This window comes from Schistocerca serialis, chromosome 2 (assembly GCF_023864345.2).
Source record: "Schistocerca serialis cubense isolate TAMUIC-IGC-003099 chromosome 2, iqSchSeri2.2, whole genome shotgun sequence".
In the NCBI taxonomy this organism is placed as follows: domain Eukaryota; kingdom Metazoa; phylum Arthropoda; class Insecta; order Orthoptera; family Acrididae; genus Schistocerca; species Schistocerca serialis.
Window position 1 is genome coordinate 455,999,049 of NC_064639.1, and position 18,380 is coordinate 456,017,428.

Below are 18,380 nucleotides of genomic sequence, written 5' to 3' on the forward strand. Positions count from 1 at the left end.
TATTGTGAAAAGGATAGATTGCTACTCGTTATATAGTGGAGATAATGAGTCACAGACAGGTACAACAAAAAGACTCCTAAATAAGTAAGCTTTTGACCAAAAGGCCTTACACACACACACACACACACACACACACACACACACACACACACACACACACACACACGCTTTGCACAAACACAACTCACAGACACATGTGACCACTGACTCTGGCTGCTAAGGCCAGACTGTCTAATTCAGAAGGCCTTTTGGTTGAAAGTGTACTTGTTTAGCAGTCTTTTTGTCATGCATCTCTGCAACTCAACATCTTTGTTATATGATGAGTAGCAAATTAATACTTTTCATAATATTATCAATTATGAATTGATTACGGACTTACATCAGATGGTGACATTAAAATGTGGGCACTGTACTATTAAACACAAGTGTGAAAACTGTTTTGCAGAGCTGCACAATGTTCTTACTGTGAAATAAAATGGTCGTAAATATAAAGTGTGCAACGATAAGCAAATCTGCCATCATAATAAAACTCTAACAAACATGGAAGTACTTCATAACAAAAACACCGAGAGTAAAAATTATGTTCAAGATGAACATACACAAATAAATAAAATTTCACATGCGGAACATGAATAAACACTTGTATTCTCAGATTATGTAAGGTTTTATCTGTGATATTCTGAGTAAATACAGTGCCACTGAAATTTCAAATTGACATGGACTCTTCCATTTTTATAATTAACTTACAGGTGTACAATAAACTGGGATTGCCAAAATTAACTGAATTTCAAAGTTCACTATTAGCTTCAGCAACCAACAAACATTAGTCAACAGCCAATTCATAACAGATACTGCATACAAAAAATATTCACAAACCAGACCAGAATTATAGTCGTTAACTTGCAGAGATCAACACATTTGCTGGGTCTTGATTTATTCAATAAACTAGGCTTCACAGAGTCACACTGATGTTCTTAATGAAGAGTTGCAAAACCTATTGCAAAAATGATACAATTTCTTTCTGAAGCAACAAGTAGCATTAAAAGCTACAAAGTTCACATCATGGTGAAGCTGAACACTGTGCCAAAATTCTGTAAAGCACCTAATATTCCATTTGTATTAAAAGGGGAAAGTTAAACAGGAACCTAGATTGCCTCAAACAGTCACAAGTAGCCATTGTGTAACAGGAATTGTAGTTATACAAACACCAATTATATTTTTGGACATCACCAAAGCTTTTGATGTCATTAATTATACACTACTAATCTCAAAATTGAAACACGAGGGTGTCAGGGACTCAGTCACAAATGGATACAACCATACCTGAATGGCAGACAACAAATAGTGGAACTTATAAATCAAGAAGGAAACAACATACATATGTTTCAGTCAGGGAAACAGAATGTTAAATATGGTGTGCCCTAATGTTCCATTCTAGGTCCAATCTTGTTCCTGCTGTTTATAAATGACTTAGATTCAGCAACCCCTTCCCAGACATGTATAAAATTTGCAGACACCAACAGTCTGATAAAAGGGAAGACTGCAGATGAACTGGAGAATGAAATCAAAGCATGCACATCACACACAACTGATTGGTTCTTCAGAAACAGTCTTATCACAAATCCAGAAAAGACAGTAACTATGCATTGACATACAACACAAAGGACACACTCCTCAAATCCTGTCATAATGTTATCTGGCAAACAATTAGAAACTGTAAACAGCATTACATTTCTTGGAATATGGATCCATGAAAACCTAAAGAGGGACAAATATATAAGCTCCATCAATAAGAAATTAAGTACCACCTGCTATTGCATGAAAATTCTTACTAGCTGCATGACTCAACAAATGATAAAAATATATATTACACGCAGGTGGAATCACCGTTTAGATATGGCATAATTTTGTGGGGCAGCTCACCTGTGAGCAGAAGTTGCCTCATTGTCCAAAAAAGAATTGTAAGAACCACAGGAAATGCAACTACTGAAAGCTCATGCAGGCCACTATCTAAGAACCTACAAATTCTTCTACTACCTTGCTTATACATTTCAGAAGTTATATATTTCATTAGGAAAATCATGGACACTGAAGACCAACTATTACAAAAAATGAAACATTCCTTAAGTACAATACATGAGAGAAAGTGGAAATGCATAGTGAGTGTGCAAAAACAAAACTTAGAAATTTGTACAAATGCAAAAGCTGTAAACTGTAATCATAGAGATGCTACAAAAATGATAAATATTACTCTGCTTTCTTAACTATTAACAAAAATTGTTGTTAATTCAAAGAAAAGTGTCATGATTTAATGTAAATTTGTTTTTTTTTTACAAAAAAAGTAAGCTATGATCAACACAATGTTGTAAAAAACCTCTTGTTTTTTAACATGAAATCTGATATAAATTCTTGACAAGAGCTTGAAGACATTAACCTATATGTATATATTTGCTTAAAGTTTTGTATATGTAAACTTATTCATGTTGTAGTAGATATACAATTCATAATCATCATATAAATTGAAGTTGTCTCATCTCATCATCTCACAAAAATTGACTTGTCCAATATCAATTTGTAGCTATGTACAAAAATGATGAAACAAACCAATAAAACAATCAGTCAGTCAATTAATGGCGTGCTAAGAATTTATGGCAATAGTAAACCATATCCAATTTCAAAACAGGATCAACTGATGTATAAATTAGCTGGCAGCATGTATTTTTCAAAGCTAGATTTAAAAAAAATGTCTCTTGACAACTACCTTTGGAGGAGGAAACTGAGAAATGTTTCAGAATAAATACTCCATTTCGATTTTATAAATTCATAATTTTGTCATTAGGGGTTACCAGTTCCGTGCCCCAAGGTTGTTCCAGTGCTATTTAGAACAATTAATTAGGCAAGCACCTAATGCTGCTAACTAAATCAGTTATCATTGCCTCATGAAAAGCTCCAGAAAAGATATTACAGAATTTAGAATGTATATTTCAGACATTATAAGTAGCCAAATGAAAATATAACAAGGCAAAGTGGATGTCCTTCTGCAACAAGTCAAATACTTAGGACACTTTTGTCACAAAAAGGCATCAGGCCAATTGTAACAATTAAGAACCTTTCAGCTGGTCTCAAGCAATTGTGTGCTCTTCTACGCATATCAATTACCACAGAAAATTCATTCTCCAAGCAGTAGCCACGGCTGAACCACTAAACAAACTGTTATGAAAAGGAACAAAATGGATCTGGAACTATGAGTTCAAATGTACATTTGACAATGTAAAACAAAATTTACAACATGCCAAACAACTCACCATATAGATCCAACTAAAGTAGTGTGCAAATTAACTGAGACAACCTCATATTTTACAAGAAATTGTATTTGGCTAGCTGTAACCAATTTTATCGTGACTATGATCAACAATTGTAGGTCCCCTCCAGTTCAGTTGAATGTCTGTGTACCAACAGCGTGTGTTATTTCTATGTTCTTGACAAGAAAACTTTGTGTTAAAATGGACATTTCACCTATGAAGTGGGCAAAAATACATGTAGTTGCTCTTCATGAACAAACATCTAAGCCATAAGAAACATTGCCTCTGTTGTTGGTGTGGAAAAATTTAGTATTTCAAGACTTACTAGGGCATTCAGTGATTATGTCTCATTGTCTCTAAAGAGAAAAGGCAGATGCGGAAAAAATCAAAAACCCACTCCTAGAACTGACAAAATTCTACTTAGAAACAGTAGAATTCATCATCATAAGACAAGTAAGGACCTTCAAAGAGATTTATTGTCTACTGGGATTGAAAATGACTCTTCAACAGTAGGGCATGGGCTTCTTGATTGTGGGCGAAAGGCATAAAGCCAATAAAGAAGCAGTTGCTATCACCCCCCATGAAGAAAAAATGTTTGGCATAAAGATATATAAATCTCTGACCTACAATGACTGGAAATGTGTAATTTTCAGTGATGAGTCACATTTTATTGTTCAAGATATAGAGCAAGGGATGTCACATGAGGAACCCATGAGGCAGTGAGAGCTAAGCATACTGAACAGAGCGTAAAATACCCCCCCCCCCCCCCAAAGAAAATGTTTGTAATTTCTTCAATACAGGTGGCCCTGGGCACTATTACAGTCAATGGAATGATGAATTCAACCAAGTACATGGAAATCCTTAGGTGCAGGACTGTGCCATTCCTTTAGAACTCTGCAGACGGTGGAGGAACATTTCAACATGATCTGATCCTGTATCACACTTCTAAACCAGGGAATACATCTATGGAAGAAAACAACATTAATGTTCTTCAGTGGCCTGGTAGTTCACCAGACATAAATCTCATTGAGAATTTGAGGCGTATTGTGAAAAAGTGTCATGGTAAAATAGACTGTTCAACAAAAGAATACATGTTAGTGAATGTGGTAAAAGTGTGGTTTTATGATGACAAACTGTGAAACTTTTGCTCTAACCTGGTCGAATACATGCCACAACATGTTCAGAAGCTCATTAAGCAAAAGGAGGGCACAGTAATTACTAATACTCACTAAGCTACCAACTGTATTACTAATATAGTAACGAAAGTGAACAGTTAAAGTTTAATAATCTTGTCCCCATTAATACACATACTAATGTAAAATGTTAACTACTGCTGCTGATGCTTCTAATACAGAATAGGCAGTCTTACCACAAAACACAATATGATCCACAAAGAATGACTGCATTCATGTTCAAAACAGCAGTAATGGTTCAAAGGGTTACAGTCAAATTGAAAAATTCATTCTCCTTACAGATCATGAACCGTAAGTTGCTATATGTGGATCAAACAATAGTGGTTCTACCAGAATGGTACAATGCTGACAATGATGGGTGCTCCTTCTATGACATTATGATTATGGAACAGCTCTCAGGTCTGCATTTCAACCTGAAAATGCTGACTTGGTATTACAACTGTGTAGGATAGGAAAAAAACTTCTATGCTTCTGCTGATATATATTTCACTTGATGTATCATTAGTCACAACACTGTAGAAAATTTTTCATTAAAAATGATTTCATTGATATCAAAATAGTGCCAAAAGAGTCAGTTTTGTCCAAAATAAAACAATATATTCTACAAGAGTGGCCTTTTAATGTTAATCAGTCAACCCAAACATAAATCATACTGACACATGAGACATGTTCTCAAGGTCTACAAAAGTATCACATTGGTTGGTACATTCAAAATCAGGAAAAAAATATGAATCCAGGAGTGCTAAAATTGAAAGTTATTCAAATACTAAATCAATGCCACTGGGCCTTTGTACGTACAAAACCATTGCCAGTGAGCACTGCTATTGGACAAACATAGATAAAGACATGGAAGTGATGACGGTTAAATACCAGCTATGCCTGAAATACCAGTCAGCAGCCCTGCAGCAATATTTTCTATGGACGCAGGCATGAGAAACCTGGTCATCTTTAAACACAGACTATGCTGGATCATTTTTAGAAAGTTACTGGCTGATTGTCACAGATTTGTTTTCAAAATTTCTGACTGTGCTACAAATGTGATCAGGACTTTTTTCATCAAAGGGTTGCTGAAATTTAGATAGCTGCACCATTCCATCTGGAAGCAAATGAACTTCCTGAAAGATTTGTAAGAACATCCAAATCTCATACGACAAATATAATACAGCAGTAGAATAAGAATAATGCATAATCAATATTATCTTGCTCTCTGCACCCAAATTATTGGTCCGAGAGTAAAATTGAAATAGCTCGTTTTTTGTAGGAAATTTAAAGTAATTTAATTTTGTACTGGGATATATTTTTGCTAATGGCTGTATGTTTTGAGTTACTCTAATGGCTGTGTGTTTTGAGTTACTCAAGAAAACATACAAAAGTGGCCTTCAAATGCACCCCCATCTGATATGCACCGTCAGACAGTCAGGATTTTTAGTATGCTGTTCATGTTACTCCCTCATACCAGTGTCCAAATCTTGTGAGTACTTGAATTATTACCCACACTTGACGTTTTTTGACCTATAGTGAAAACATATCCCAGTACAAAACTAAACTGTATTAAATTTCCTACAAAAAAGGTTCTATTCTTTTTTTAGGACCAATAGTTGGCATGCAGAAAGTGAAAGAAAAGTGTCCTGTATGAAACTGTTCATCTCGACTTCCTCTATAGTACCATAGTATGTTGTAAATGACTATCATTTACACCCTGTTTATTCACTAGTAATTAGCTTTTTTTACTTCCCTTTTTTTGACATGCTCCCCTTCCACTGTAAACCATATTCAGTATCCGAGTTCAGTAACTACAATAAGAAAAAAATAAAAAAAAGTTGGAGATAATATAAACTAGCCTACAAACTCTGTCACACTGCTCCAATCAGGACTGCCTCTTATTCACCATTAATACATCGCTGCTCACAACTCCAGTCACTGCTACCATCAGCCCATAGCACATTGGTGATTATGTGCAGTGTTCCTCTATCCCTGCTGTGACTTCATGGGCTAACTTACCCGAGACTATTGTGGAGCAGTGCAGCAGTGTCCACAGGCTGAGCCTGTGTGCATGGTTCTGACAGTATCAGTTTCCCCCAAACCAAGGGACTTGTGGTACATTGTTGACATTATGAGAAAATCACAGTACCTATATGACCTTGGAGATGAGTGTCCCATACTTCAGTACCCACCGACTGACCTGGATTAAACATCATGCTATTATTGTGTGGGTAGAGAATTTTTGTGTAGTTAAATTCAGGATTTCACTTCAAGATTCAGAGATGTTTAGGGTGTATTATTATTTTGTTTGAGGTGCTACTTGGACTGTGTATGGCAGTTCATCAGCAGACACCTTAATATCACAACAAGTATGTCATGGAGCTTCTAACATGGCACAGATCACTGAAGAGGCCCTCAGAGTAGGTGACATTGAGAATAACCATGGGAGATTGTATATGAAAAATAGATAGATCAGATCTAAAATCCAAAAGTGTTCGTTTGTTTCAGTTCGATGCTGATTTTCACAGATACCCACTGCATATATTTACATAATGAAGGAACATGTATGTACAATCCAATGGTGCTTACTTGTAAAGTACGTAAGAATATTTTTCATTAATTTGCCACCTGGTACCCTCTCATACAGTTATACCAAAGTGTTTTAAGAATCTGCAGTGAAGAATCCTAATTAGAAGATTTAGGAAGATGAAAACACATTAAGAGGAATTAAACATTTAAAACAGAAGAAACAATGTCTATAACAATACTTTATTTACGATTGTGTTACTCAAAACTGAAGAACGTATCACTATTTCTACATGAAACTTTTGGATATGAGTTACTAATTGCTGATGATGTCATTTTGCATAAAGGAGATCTCATACAGTGAATAAGGCTAGGCAACTACACCGATCAACCAGAACCTTATGACCACCTATCTAATAGCCGGTATGTCCACCTGTGGCACAGATGACAGCAGCAACATGTCATAAGCAATGAGGCCTTGGTAGGTTACTGGAGGGAGTTTGCATCACATCTTCACACACAAGTCATCTAATTCCCATAAATTCCAGGGAGGGGGCAATGAGCTCTAACATGATGTTCAATCACGTTCAAGATTTGTTTAATAGGGTTCAGATCTGGCGAACTAGGGATCACCACATCAATTGGAACTCACTGCGGTGTTCCTCAAATCATTCCATCACACTCCTGGCCTTGTGACATGGTGCATTGTTTTGTTGAAAAAAGCCTCTACTGTCAGGAAACATGATCTTCATGAAGGAGTGTACATGGTCTGCAAAATGAAATGAAATGTCATGTGGCTAGGGCCTCCCGTGGGTAGACCGGTTGCCTGGTGCAAGTCTTTTTAGTTGACGCCACCTCGGCGACTTGCATGTCGATGGGGATGAGATGATGATGAAGACAACACAACACTCAGTCCCTGAGCAGAGAAAATCTCCGTCCCACCCAGGAATCAAACCTGGGATCAGACCTGGGCCCCTTTGCATGGGATTCTGCCATGGTCACCACTCAGCTATTGAGGTGGACACATACTCTGCAACCAGTGTTAGATTCTCCTTGGCAATCATGATGCATTGCCCAAACTCCATTGGACATGAATGTTTCCCAGAACATAATGGAGCTGCTGCCAACTTGTCTCTGTCCAGCAGTACAGGTGTCAAGGAGCTGTTCTCCTGGAAGACAACAGATTCGCTCCCTCCCATTGGCATGATGAAGAAGGTATCGGGATTCATCAGACCATTCAACATACTGCCACTGTGCCACATCCAGTGCCAATGGTCATTTTCCCATTTCAGTCATAGTTGCTGATGTTGTGATGTTAACAGTGGCACATGCAAGGGTCATCGATTGCTGAGGCCAATCATTAAGAGTGCTTGGTGCACTGTGTGTTCAGGCACTCTTGTTCTCTGTCCACCATTAAAGTCTGATGCTAGTTCTGTCATGGTTCCCCACCTGTCCTGTTTTGCCAGTCTGCACAGCCAACAATGTCCGACATTTGCAATGAGGGGTGGCCCGACCCCACAACATCTGTACATGGTTTCACCACATGTTGAAAACACTCACCACAGCACTCCTCAAACACCCAACAAGTCGTGCAGTTTCTGAAATGCTCATGCCAAGCTTCCGGGCCATCAATCTGCTGTTGGCCAAACTCAGATAGATCATACACCTTTTCCATCCTACACAAGATTGCACAATCACTGATACTACATGCACTGTGCATGTATCTGACTGCCATCTGGATAGATTTATATCTATAATAAATAGGTCAGTGGCCATAATGTTCTGGCTTATTGGAGTATATGAAATAAAATTAACCACAGAATTTATTAGAACTTCTCTTGAAAAATACAAACGGAGATTAAACTTCGTGTGACACGTGAAATGAATCAGGAGACAAACTGACCTTTAGATTGAAAAACTGAGATTATGTAGTGTGATTTACATGTATCCAAAAAATAGAAGCAAAGATATAGACACACACACACACACACACACACACACACACACACACACACACACACACGTACACACACACACTCACTAATACTACAAACTTTTATTTATTATATCAAGAATTTATTCAGTGCTGTAAATTTGGACTGAAAATATTTTAAACCCTTATTATCATCTGCAAAGAAAAAGTAACATTCTATTTCTCTTGACAGCTTAAATAATCTGAGGCTGAACCTTTCAGTCCAAGGACTTGGACATAGTTATCACAGCACCCTGCAGTTTCATTTCATCCACTTTTAGTGTTTCATGACTCAGTACAAAAGATATACTCGGTGTATTTTATTTTATTCCTCAGAGAAATTAAGACCAACTTCACAAAGTTTTTTGGTTCATAGATTGATTTTCACAAATAATAATTTCACAAATTACATTTTTTGTGAAATTAGTTATCATTTCTCCACAGACGACTGAATACATATCTCATCAGTGGGAACAGCTTAACTTACATTTCTACAAAAGCATATCTAGAACCTCACCATTATAATGATAACAATAGCTCAGAGCACCAGAAACCCAAGCCAAACATCCTATGGAAAATTTTCCAATGTTAAGGTATAAAATGAAATGGTGTTTCGATACATAGCACTTGAGGTGGCTGAGCAGCTTGTGCTGCACTGACATGGTGGCATAAATGTAAATGCACTTTCTTTCTGACTGCTTGTGGGATTAAACATTCAGAACCAAATCACCATTGCTCATGACATGTAAGATGATTGCTTACCATACCAGTATGTAAAGATTCTGTCTCATCTGCTGCGCTTCATCTTTCAGTATTTTAGAATAAATCTTTTACTTTGCAGTACAATAGACACTATTACAAAGCTCCATGTGTCAGTCCAGACATAATCTCTCCTCTCTCTCTCTCTCTCTCTCTCTCTCTCTCTCTCTCTCTCTCTCTCTCTCCCTCCCTCCCTTGCATTTCATGAACAATGTTGTAGCCAAATGAGCTCTCAAAGAAAGGTCATAGCAGCAGTCCATCACTACCTCTCTCATACTTCTCAAAACTCTACAGAAGTTCCCCTGCAGATTTTTGCACTAACAATAATAACAAATAATATGGAAGATAATTACTTCTGCACAGCCTAGAGATTGTTTCCAGGATGAATCTTAAAATCTGCAACATGTGTACACTATTGAAACTTCTTGACAAATCAAAGCTTTATGCTGGACTGTATCTTAAATCCCAACTATTGTGTTTCATAGTCAATGCTGTGACCAATGAGAGGATCCCACAAGAAGAAAGTATGTATGTGATCCACTAGAAAATGCCTTCAATACATGGTGATTACAAACAGTTCATCAGGTTTTGACATCTTATAGCTTCAAACATATAATGGCACCTTGTTTGTACTGATAACTAATGAAAAGCGCATTTTTTAACTTTAATTTATGTCACTGCAGATTCATTGCAATTCACACAGGGCGTGTGCCAAGGATAGTATGGAATACAGCCACCAACCCATCAAAGCATTTTGCAGTGATATTGACAATTCAAGAAGACATGTTGCTTCTGTATAAGAAAAAAGCTCCAGAGGAGGAGGTGTTACGGTTGAAACATTGGAGGATGTCCAGGGGGCATTCCTTGACAGGATAAACAAATTTACATGTCGTGAAAGTTGTGAACCAGGTATTCTACAACCAAATGTGCAAGCTAATGCATAAGTAATCATATCAGTAACTTCAACTGCTGGTATGTTCATCCCCAAATGGCCGCACCATCAGTCTTATCCACGAAGCATCAGAACATGAAGAATTTACCCCATGACTCATGTTCACTGATGAGGCAATGCTACACACAAATGGTCAAGAGAATTGTCAAAATGTCTGCATATGGGACACAGCCAATCCCAATGCTACAATGGCGATTGAAAGAGATTCTTCAAAGATGTATGACTTATGTGCTATTACATATAATCAAGTGCATGGGCCCTACTTTTTTTCCTGGGAAAATTCTAATGGTACAATGTATCTACATATGCTGCAAGAATGGTTTTTTCCTAAACTGATATCACAAATTTCATGTTGTTGTTGTTGTTGTTGTGGTCTTCAGTCCTGAGACTGGTTTGATGCAGCTCTCCATGCTACTCTATCCTGTGCAAGCTTTTTCATCTCCCAGTACTTACTGCAACCTACATCCTTCTGAATCTGCTTAGTGTATTCATCTCTTGGTCTCCCCCTACGATTTTTACCCTCCACGCTGCCCTCCAATACTAAATTGGTGATCCCTTGATGCCTCAGAACATGTCCTACCAACCGATTCCTTCTTCTGGTCAAGTTGTGCCACAAACTTCTCTTCTCCCCAATCCTATTCAATACTTCCTCATTAGTTATGTGATCTACCCATCTAATCTTCAGCATTCTTCTGTAGCACCACATTTCGAAAGCTTCTATTCTCTTCTTGTCCAAACTATTTATCGTCCATGTTTCACTTCCATACATGGCTACACTCCATACGAACACTTTCAGAAATGACTTCCTGACACTTAAATCAATACTGGATGTTAACAAATTTCTCTTCTTCAGAAACGCTTTCCTCGCCATTGCCAGCCTACATTTTATATCCTCTCTACTTCGACCATCATCAGTTATTTTGCTCCCCAAATAGCAAAATTCCTTTACTACTTTAAGTGCCTCATTTCCTAATCTAATTCCCTCAGCATCACCCGACTTAATTAGACTACATTCAATTATCCTTGTTTTGCTTTTGTTGATGTTCATCTTATATCCTCCTTTCAAGACACTGTCCATTCCATTCAACTGCTCTTCCAAGTCCTTTGCTGTCTCTGACAGAATTACAATGTCATCGGCGAACCTCAAAGTTTTTATTTCTTCTCCATGAATTTTAATACCCACTCCGAATTTTTCTTTTGTTTCCTTTACTGCTTGCTCAATATACAGATTGAACAACATCGGGGACAGGCTACAACCCTGTCTTACTCCCTTCCCAACCACTGCTTCCCTTTCATGTCCCTCGACTCTTATAATTGCCATCTGGTTTCTGTACAAATTGTAAATAGCCTTTCGCTCCCTGTATTTTACCCCTGCCACCTTTAGAATTTTAAAGAGAGTATTCCAGTCAACATTGTTAAAAGCTTTCTCTAAGTCTACAAATTCTAGAAACGTAGGTTTGCCTTTCCTTAATCTTTCTTCTAAGATAAGTCGTAAGGTCAGTATTGCCTCACGTGTTCCAGTGTTTCTACGGAATCCAAACTGATCTTCCCCGAGGTTGGCTTCTACTAGTTTTTCCATTCGTCTGTAAAGAATTCGTGTTAGTATTTTGCAGCTGTGACTTATTAAGCTGATAGTTCGGTAATTTTCACATCTGTCAACACCTGCTTTCTTTGGGATTGGAATTATTATATTCTTCTTGAAGTCTGAGGGTATTTCGCCTGTTTCATACATCTTGCTCACCAGATGGTAGAGTTTTGTCAGGACTGGCTCTCCCACGGCCGTCAGTAGTTCCAATGGAATATTGTCTACTCCGGGGGCCTTGTTTCGACTCAGGTCTTTCAGTGCTCTGTCAAACTCTTCACGCAGTATCGTATCTCCCATTTCATCTTCATCTACATCCTCTTCCATTTCCATAATATTGTCCTCAAGTACATCGCCCTTGTATAGACCCTCTATATACTCCTTCCACCTTTCTGCTTTCCCTTCTTTGCTTAGAACTGGGTTTCCATTTGAGCTCTATATATTCATACAAGTCATTCTCTTATCTCCAAAGGTCTCTTTAATTTTCCTGTAGGCGGTATCTATCTTACCCCTAGTGAGATAGGCCTCTACATCCTTACATTTGTCCTCTAGCCATCCCTGCTTAGCCATTTTGCACTTCCTGTCGATATCATTTTTGAGACGTTTGTATTCCTTTTTGCCTGTTTCACTTACTGCATTTTTATATTTTCTCCTTTCATCAATTAAATTCAATATTTCTTCTGTTACCCAAGGATTTCTACTAGCCCTCGTCTTTTTACCTACTTGATCCTCTGCTGCCTTCACTACTTCATCCCTCAAAGCTACCCATTCTTCTTCTACTTTATTTATTTCCCCCATTCCTGTCAATTGCTCCCTTATGCTCTCCCTGAATCTCTGTACAACCTCTGGTTCTTTTAGTTTATCCAGGTCCCATCTCCTTAAATTCCCACCTTTTTGCAGTTTCTTCAGTTTTAATCTACAGGTCATAACCAATAGATTGTGGTCAGAGTCCACATCTGCCCCTGGAAATGTCTTACAATTTAAAACCTGGTTCCTAAATCTCTGTCTTACCATTATATAATCTATCTGATACCTTTTAGTATCTCCAGGGTTCTTCCATGTATACAACCTTCTTTCATGATTCTTAAACCAAGTTTCATATTCCAACAAAAAGGAGATACGCCCGATTGACATAAAATAATGTGTTGCTATCTGAACGAGTAAATTCCAAATGGATTGGGCACTACACTAAGGATGACTTGGCACACTTCAGGCAACTCCCAAAGTCTCCTGAGCTTACAGTTTTTTGTTTTGATGATATCTGAATGGCAATATTTATGAATGACCTAAGCCAACAACACTGACTGAACTCTGAGATTATGTCACTCATGCACTTATGAACATTCACATGGACGTGCTTGAATGTGTATGAGATGACTTTGACTACTGCATAGATGTTTGTTGTGTAACATGACGACAGCACATAGGACATAACTAATGATGTACGAGAAACTTGAAAATGTGCTTTTTCATTCTCTATTTTTTATTTAATGTGTTTTGAAATACATTCATAAAAACCCAAGAAATCATTTCTAATGACCTTGAATAAAAGGCAAAACTTGTTGTGAACTAAAATTAAGAACATTTTAGCAAATGGAATAGGTATTCGTTAATTCAGTACATAGGCGTGGAGCAGCAGTAGACTCCAAAAATGGAAAAACTAACAAGTAAATACTGTCATGTGCTGTGCATCATGTGTGACTGTTTAGTAAATATAGTTGCTGGTTAGTTACATGTGAATCACAGATTAGATTTCTGTCAACTGCAACATTTAAATTGTGATGTTTCTGATTTCTGGAACATTCAAGGATTTACTTAGTTTTGCAGTATGGTAAACTGCTAGAACATTCCATGTATCAATAAATACAAGCACTCTCTACTGTGGCAGGCAGTTCAGTTCCTCATGTGCTTGGTGTGTGTTCAATAAATGTGATATCAGTAGGAACTGTTAGTTCTTGATTCTATCTGGAACAAACTTCAGATAGAAATTGAAAAAAATATTTGGCAATAACTAATAGCCTGTCTGCATTACATGAAGAACAACTGAAGAACAGAGCCTAATGTTAAGTGGAGATAATACAGTCAGAAAACCAGAGTGTTCTGGGGTTGCATCACATATTAAACCAAAATATGAAAAATGGTAGCAATGATTCAAAAGTAATAAAGGGCATGGCGGTGGATGTCGATCAAGCACTGTTTTGAAAGGTGTCACTGTAACTGAGGACTTAATCAAGTGATGCCAGCAGAATGAGGGAATGTACCAGTAAAAAATGTGCTGACTGGTGTTCAACAGACTTGCAAATGATACAAAGGTTTGAATGTTTCTAAAGTCTCTTAATGGTGAACCCAGGTGACCAGAAGTAGCAGAGCTGTACCTGACGCTGAGGATAGAGGAAACAGAACTGCTAATTCCACAAAATACTGTAAGGAAAGGAGAAGAGTGTCTAATGATTATTATATTGCACAATGTCAAACAACAGGGCAGTTCGGCACACACTGAGCAACAGCAGTTGACTATAGCCAACCACTGAGATGGAATCCACTGGCGTATCCTGGCCAAGATCACACTCCAAACCAATGCAACACACTCATTCACCACCATATAGAGGATTTAGCCATCCATCCAGCCAAAAAAACTAAATAAGGTGACCTTCTATCGAAGGGAGTCTGCTACAGATGGAAATCCTTCACAGATGATATTTGCCAAGATGTTAGGAAATCATACTGTTATGTTGAGGACCAACATTTTCAGGCATTAGTTGACTATGTATGTAATTTTGTGATATGAGCTACTTATAATTGCCAGTTGGAGAAGATTATGTTTCAATATTCAAACATTATTAAGCTGAAGGTTGCAGATGGAAAATATATCCAATTAACAGGAACTTGTATTGTAAGAACAATAATCGGTGACAGAACCCAATCTTTTGAATTTGTAATTTCACTAGAATACAGCATTATATTATCCTTGGATGAGACTTCTTCCAGGCATCACAAGCAATCATGAAGCATGAAAGAGCAGAGTTCCACATTAACAAAGCTACTCCAACTTCATGTAATAATGACTGGTCAGGGTGATAGTCTGCAACTGAAGATAAACTTATTACACCCAAGTTCTAGTCAATAGACTATACTCTCAGTGAAACCATAAAGCTCTAATTAAGCGCAAAAAAATTCTCAGCCTTACAAAAGATATCTATGCACCAGCAGTGATTATAGCCACCACAATTGCACGAGGGGCGCTCTGGGTCATTATCTACAATGAACAGCTACAATCCATGCACAAACCACAATGGTATGTGCATAGGGACAGATGACCAGTCCAGGAAAGTCAGCTCAGTGCTGTAGATGGTGCATCATACTACACTACCAGTTCCAACCACCTACCAAAGAAATTTACTATCCAGCCACTAATAGAGCTGCATCAATTTTCATACATACTGAAGTCCAGGAAAGAGGCAATGTGGGCCAGATAAGCCAATGTGGGACTGCATGTCAACACAAGAAATCATATGTCATCAATATGTGCTTGTATAGGGTATCTCCAATAGAATACACATAATTCAGAATGGACTGGGCAGGATACTGTGAGACAATATCATTCATCCATCAGGAAGTCCATGCACTTTCCCTATTGACATTAAACAATAAAGATGATTCCCACACCAATTATTAGTGGGTGAACAAAATCACCAGTAAGGATTTATACCCACTGCATGAATCAATGACACCTTTGACATTCTCTGGTTACTGGGAGATTGAGGTTGATGAGGCTGGCTGAGAAAAGACTGGTTTCATAACAACTGATGGTCTTTAAGAGTACAAAATTGTGTCATTTGTGCAGTGATATGGTTCACCTATGAACACATCACTGACAACTTGTTTCATTGTCTTATGTGGATGATATATCTTTGCTACCTGGATTACATTTTTGTCTTCTCGAGGACATCTGATGATCATCTCAGCTACTTGACAGCTATGCTGAAGTGTGGCCATGAAATAGGTCTTTGTCCACATCCAAGTAACTGCATGTTTGTATCCAGGAAATAAAAATTGGGGGCACTTATTTAATAGAAAAGAAGTCCACATTCTGATCAAAAGCAAGTAAGAACCTTAACATATTTTGCAACTCCTCAGCACATTCATGGTGTGAAAGGCTTCCTTAGTATGCTCCTACTAAAGTTGCTTCATAAAGGGTGTTAAGTGCAAACCAAGGTCATTATGGGAACTACTGCAGGAAAATGCCAAATTTACTTTGAGAGAGGAGCAAGACAGATCCTGCTACATCCTTCAGGGGGAGCGGACATTTGCAGCAATATTGGTGCTTTCTGATAAAGAGTTCTGAGATGAAACTATGCACTGATGTTAGTGATAGTGGGTAGGCACAGTTATAGTGCGAATCCTGGAAGGCACCTCCAGGGTATTCAAAGTCCAAGAAGAATTACTACATGACTAAGAAAGAATGCCTTGCAGCTGCTTGGGCAGTCAGCAAGTTCCACCCCTTTTTACATGGTAGACCATTCACTGTTGTGGCAGACTATCATTCTCCACACTGATTGACAGACCTGAACGATCCATTAGGATGACTTGCATGATGGGCACTGAAGCCTTAGGACTGTGACATCACAGTTATGTACAAAAACAGATGCTTACACAAGGATGCCGACTAGTCTTTCAAGGAATCCACTGAAAGAACATTACATTGTTAGTGATATCCTAGTCATTTTCAGCTGAACAAGCATTACTGAAGACCATAGAGGCCTTGGACGAGAACGAAGCTATAAAAGCTGAACTGAAAGTAACAGACAGAACAGGGTATAAAAGGAATTATGATACAAAAGTGGTGCTCATCATCCCAGCCATACTGAACTATTACATATCTCCAACATCAGGTCATCTAGGATGTGCAAATACTCTTGACAGAATCAGAAACGGGTATCTATGCCCAGATCTCTACTGACCTGTCAGACATAATGTAAACCACTGTAGAGAGGATGATGAGACCATGAGCATCAGTTGCTTCCTCCCCACCCCCTCCTCACCACTGGTCATCTGGACATTTAGTACCAATTTAACTTGCAGTTTCTCCATTTAACTGGATTGGAATTGACCACTTGGGGAGGTTTCCCAACTTAACAAATGGGAATAAGTGATAATAGTGTGCACTAACTACTACACCCACTACACTGTCACAGAGGTTGTTTCAACTGCTGAATCACTCTAAATCACCAGGTTCCTTGCAGAGGACAGTTTTGAACCATGGAACACTGTGTGTAATATCTGATTGTGGCACAGTGTTCCAGTCACAATAGGTGTCATTTCACAATGCAACATCTGCCACAGGGCTACAACTGCCTATCCTCTGCAGTCAAATGACCTCCAGGAAAGTTTCAATAAGACATTCGCAGGTACGTTCTCAATGTAAACTTATGTTGTGCCGATAGGTACTGCCTGTCATGAATTTTGCATATAACACAACGGAGCAAGACACTACAGATTTCATATCATTTTTCATGACACACAATTGACAGGCTGAAATAACAATGTATATTTTGTTTCCATTTCAATCTGACAGATCTCAAAAAGATTACACCTAATACCTCATCATCAGAATCAAAGAAGCAAGACAAGTAACATGCATATGGGCCCTGGATGCCCAGGATAAGGACAGTGAATGTTATAATTTTTACATGAAGGCAACAAACACCACTCTGGTGGTGTTCACAATAACCCAGGGACGAACACTCCTTTAGCCCATAACAACTCCTGTGTTACTTGCCCAACTTTTCCTATGAAGTCATAGATGGTGCTCCTACATCAAGGAGACAAAAGTGCAGAGATGTTCACGACATTCGCATACAGCCCTATCACAATTCAGAAGTGAGGATGATGACAAAGGCTTGAAATACAAATCACAAGAAGACTTGCCTGAGTATAACTTTGTCTTGATGGAATGTCCTAGTAACCAAGATGACGTGATAACATTACCAGAATGTGAGTGTATGCCAGTACTAAACATTTCACCTAATAAATGTAAGTACTGGCCGGGAGTTCTGTCCCATATCTTACAAGCCGTGGAAGAAAGCTCCTGTCTGAGCTCAAGATAGGTAAA